Here is a 5,465-nt window from a genome sequence, read left to right on the forward strand (position 1 = left end):
AAGGATAGACTTTGTGAATAAGTGAAATATAATTAAAAAATATTGCTAAAATGCCACATGCAGCTGCGGCCTGGCCTACAAACAATATCTGTTAGACATAAAGTATTAGAGCAAACCAGTTGATTATCCAGATGACTGTACATTAATGCTTGTGTCTTGCAGCAAAAGGAAATAGCTAAACAATGCAGGTTCCTTTATGTCTACTGCACATTTACTTGTAGATTCAATCCAAGCAGTGGCTAGATTATCTGATTTTAATAATGTATCTTTACATAATTGAATCATGATAGTTAAAGATGATATGATTACACTAACAACTACAGTAATGAATAATGTGTTAACTTTAGAAGAAATCTAAGGCAGGGCTTGAGTCTGCAAGAATGCGTGGGAACGTTGTTCCTGCACTTTTCCACAGCAGGAATGCATTTGCCTTGTTAGCCTCGGGGCAGGTGACTGGTTGAGCTCAAGGCAAGCGCGTGGCAGAGTGATGCTGAGAGCCAGAACATGACGGGAGCTGAGCAGGGAGAGCTCACAAATCAGCGCTCCCTCGCCGCCCGCCTGGACTTTAACCGCCCGCCCGCCTGCCTTCCTGCCTGCACAGCCCGGCCAGCAGCCCCACTGGACTCCATGTACAAAATCCACCCAGCTCTCCCAAATGCAGGGTGGCTGGGTGGATTTTAAAAAATAATCTGTGAGTGTTTGAGGGAAATGTTTATGTCTGTCAGTGTGTGTCTGTGAGTGTGTATGTCTGTCTGTCAATGAATGAATGTGTGTGTGTCTGTCAGTGTGTCTGTCAGTGAGTCAGTGAGTCTCCTAACCCACTCACAGTCCCCCTACCCACTTACAGTCCCCCTACCCACTAACAGCCCCCCTACCCACCATACAGCACCCTACCCACTTCACAGCCCCCTACCCACTCACAGTCCCCCTACCCACTCACAGTTCCCCTACCCAACTTACAACCCCCCTACCCACCATACACAACACCTACCCAATTACAGACCCCCCTACCTACCTCACAGCCCCCTACCTTCTCACAGCCCCTCTACCTTTTCACAGCCCATCTACCTTCTCACAGCCCCCCACCCTCTCACATCCCCCCTACCCTTTCACAGCCTTCCAACCCACACCTTGTAACAGCCATCCACACTCTGTCACCCCACAAACCCTGTCACAGCCCCCTCACACACCCTGTCACAGCCCCCTCATACACCCTGTCATGGCCCTTTACACACCTTTTCACCTCTCCACACAGACACACACACACTGTCACTCCCACACATGCTCTGCCATCCCCATACGCACACTGACACCCCCTCCATACAATATCATCATCCCCAATCACTTTCAGCCCCCACACACTAAAGCATGAGTTGGTGTTTGATGTGTGAGATATGTTAAGAGTTTTTTTTTTGTAAACCTTGGGATGACATTTATTGTGGTCTTTGATCTTGCACCAGGCCTAGACCACAAAACATCTAGATAACCATCACCAGAGCTAGTCACAAGGAATTGCATAGAGTGGGCAATAAGCTGCCAGACCAACCTCCTCTGATCCCCCCAGGGGTCTGCCCACTGAGAAACAACTAGTTTAGATATATAATGAGGGTATTGGACTATCCAGAGAGTTCAGTTTCATTTTTTCTTTTGTCAGTAACTTCTAGGAGATCAATACCATCTAAGACTCCCACAAGAATTCTATCTGGAGTAAATATTTGTAAGGAATTTCTTGTGTTTTCTCCCATTTTATTTTATGTACTGTTTTGCAATTTGTTATCTGTATGTCATTTATTTCTGCATTTTGTACTCAGCACTGTGAATCTTTTTTGTCAGATTAAATGTTTACTTAATCAGCTTGTGTCTCTGTTCTCTATGAGCTTCATTCTCCAGAGAAAAGCTTAGGTAAACACGTTACCAAAAAGGGTTAATTATATGTGTTTGATCAGTAAAAGTAGAACTGTGATTCTATAATTCTCCTGTGCATGGGGTAACCTAAGACGCCCGGGTTTAAAAGTCTTGGTGGTGGCAGTAAAGTGTGTACTAGGGGGGTTAGTGTAGAAGGGATTGCAGGAGTTAATTGAGTGGTTGTTGGGACTAGCAACAGGTAACCAGGGGTCTGGTGTCATTAACCCTGTCACTTCCACACTCTCCCCACTGTCTCGGTTGGGCCTATAGCCCACGCTCGTGACAATATACATACGAGTGTATAATTTTTTTAGGGGAGGAGTTGGATCTTGGTGAGTTCCCACACTTTTTTCCCCCAGGATTTGACCCCTGATCTAAGGTACAGAGGAGGCTTTCATTTGTGGTAGTTAACACAGATAAAAATGACGAAAGAAAAGTCTGATTACAGTTGAAATCAAGAAGAGATGTTTTATCCCTTTAAAACAAAAAAGAACCTTGTGTGGACTTGTCTCTTCTATAAAGGAAGTATGATCTGTTTGAGTATTTTGCAAGTTTTGAACGCTCATGTGGCTGTTGTATGCAATGTATTTTGCAAACAATAAAATATAACTAAGATCAATTTTAACTATACAATCCTACTTTTATTGTCACTATTATTCTCTGTTTTATAGTTGAACTTCACAAATGGTTTAAATCTGAGAACATCAATGCAATTCAACTCTACTTTGTACTGCTGTAATTTGGATGACCATGATTCTTCATTATTTAGAAGACAAAAAAAACACACACTGCATTCAATGCTGTATACCCTTCAATCATAATTGAAATCTTTCAGAAATTTCCACAAAGTCTTTCTGAGTATTTAATCCCAATATATCTTTAGCATGTCATGTCCTAGTCTTAAATTAGAGTCAAAATATAGAAATCCTGGAGCGGAGTACCAGAGCAAGATGGCGGAAGCGGTAAGCGGTGGAGGCCGCGTCTCTAGCGGACGGGATCTGAGCTGTGTCCCGGAGGTGGCAGACACGCTGGGGGCTGTGGCCAAGCAAGGATTTGATTTTCTGTGTATGCCAATCTTCCACCCATGCTTCAAAAGGGAATTTTACCATAAGTCAGCCAAATTATGACCTGGACCCCAGACACGCTCTGACCTACTGCTCTCCGGACGTGATTGGAATACACTTATTGTAGGAAAGCTGGATAAAAGCAGACACAGAGGTGTCGCAAATCCGCAGAAATTCAGAAATGGCTCTGCTGCAGGAGTTACATTTCTTTGCATATCTTGGACTTCCTGCTTTCCTTATACCCATTAAGCAACACGAGAACAGTAATTTGGCTCGACTGCTTCTAAACCACATTCACACTGGGCACCACTCTACCATGTTTTGGATGCGTGTACCACTAATGGCTTCCAATGATCTTCGAGAGGACTTCATTGAAAATGAACCTGTAGTGTATTCTGAGGAAGATCATAACGGTGCAGAGGAGAAGACCTGGAATTGGTGGAACAGTTTCCGAACACTCTGTGATTATAACAAGAGAATAGCTTTATTGAGGTTGGTGCTGACCTTCCTTCTGGACATATTATTGACCGTTGGCTTGGAGAACCCATTAAGGCAGCTATTCTTCCTACTAATATCTTCCTCACCAACAAGAAAGGATTCCCTGTCCTTTCAAAAAGTCACCAACGTCTCATATTTCGATTGTTTAAGCTTGAAGTGCAGTTTGTGATTTCTGGTTCCCACCATCACTCTGAGAAAGATTTCTGCTCGTACCTGCAGTATCTGGAGTATTTGAGTCAAAATCGTCCGCCTCCTAATGCTTATGAGGTTTTCGCCAAGGGCTATGAGGATTATTTGCAGTCTCCACTCCAGTCTCTAATGGATAACTTAGAATCTCAAACCTATGAGGTGTTTGAGAAAGATCCAGTGGAATATTCTCAGTACCAGCAGGCTGTGTATAAGTGTCTGCTAGACAGCGTTTCTAAAGAAGAGAAAGAAACAAACACCCAGATCTTAATGGTGCTTGAGGCAGGCTGTGGGCCTTTGGTGAAAGCATCACTCAGAGCAGCTATGCAAGCAGACCACCTGATCAAAGTGTATGCTGTGGAGAAGAATCCTAATGCCATAATAACACTGGAAGGATGGCGTTATGAAGAATGGGGCAGTCAAGTGACAGTGGTATCCAGTGACATGAGGGATTGGAAGGCACCAGAAAAGGCTGATATTATAGTCAGTGAACTTTTAGGATCATTTGGTGACAGTGAGCTGTCCCCAGAATGTTTAGATGGAGCCCAACACTTCCTGAAAGAGGATGGTGTTAGTATACCTGGTGAATACACTTCTTATTTGGCCCCAATCTCTTCATCTGAACTGTATAATGAAGTGCGAGGTTGCAGGGAGACGGATAGAGACCCAGAGGCCCAATTTGAGATGCCATATGTTGTCAGACTTCATAACTTCCATCAGCTGTCTGAACCCTTACAGTGTTTTACCTTTGTTCACCCAAATAAAGATGCTGTAATTGACAACAATCGTTACTGCTGCTTAGAGTACAAAGTAGAGCAGAATACAGTGCTGCATGGATTTGCTGGATATTTCCAGACCGTTTTGTATAAGGATGTTACTTTAAGTATATGTCCAGACACTCATTTACCTGGCATGTTCTCCTGGTTTCCTATACTTTTTGCTATCAAGCAACCTATTCCACTAAGCGAAGGTGACAAAGTGTGTGTCCAGTTCTGGCGCTGTAACAATGGGAAAAAAGTTTGGTATGAATGGGCTGTGACCTCTCCAGTCTTCTCTGCCATTCACAATCCTACTGGTCGTTCTTACACCATCGGCCTATGATCTTTGAATGTACAAAGATACATGTTTTTTTCTACATCTGGGGAACCCAAGGATAAAGTTGAAGGGAGAAGTATTCGAAATACTGACGTAACCAGACCACATGCTAGTTGTTGGTCCAGCGCTAATGTGTATTTGGCAGTAAAGTACTTGCCTTTATGGAGAAGAACTTTGTAGCTGGACTTGTATCATTTTTGTGGTTTTCTCATAGCACTTAACTACTTTTGTTTTATATCTGTTGCAATAGAAACTTAGTATATTAAACACGGTTTCAGGATACTGACCTAGGACTTGATCATCAATAGATATTAGCAGAAGACTCATTCCAGAAGATGTCTGAAATTACAGGTGTTCATACAAATGTGTACAGTTGTTTGGACAAAGTTTTTAAAGCATATCTAATAGTGGTCTGAATGAAAGGCAAACGTTAACGGATATAGAACACACTGTATATCATGTATTCCAACTTACAAATGTTTAGTGTTAACACCTGGAAATTTTCTCGGCTGCCACTTAAGCCAGTTGTATTCGTTTCTTTCATTGCGTTACTTTGAGATGCATCGCTCTGGACTGATTTGTTACTATAAAGAACCTTAAACATAAAAAAAAAAAGAGAGAAATCCTGTACACACATAATTAAATCACCCAATCTAACAAACACAGGAGTCACTGCATTCAGGAATTATCTATTGCATAACTAGCTTCTTTTGCACC

At 42.6% G+C, this 5,465-nt stretch overlaps 1 pseudogene; it reads left to right on the forward strand.

The window, feature by feature from the left end:
• Nucleotides 1-2,845: 2,845 nt before the first annotated feature.
• On the forward strand, nt 2,846-5,082 carry LOC134594879 (protein arginine N-methyltransferase 5-like; annotated as a pseudogene).
• The last annotated feature ends 383 nt before the right edge of the window (nt 5,083-5,465 follow it).

The sequence above is a fragment of the Pelobates fuscus genome, chromosome 1 (genome assembly GCF_036172605.1).
Source record: "Pelobates fuscus isolate aPelFus1 chromosome 1, aPelFus1.pri, whole genome shotgun sequence".
Taxonomy (NCBI): Eukaryota; Metazoa; Chordata; class Amphibia; order Anura; family Pelobatidae; genus Pelobates; species Pelobates fuscus.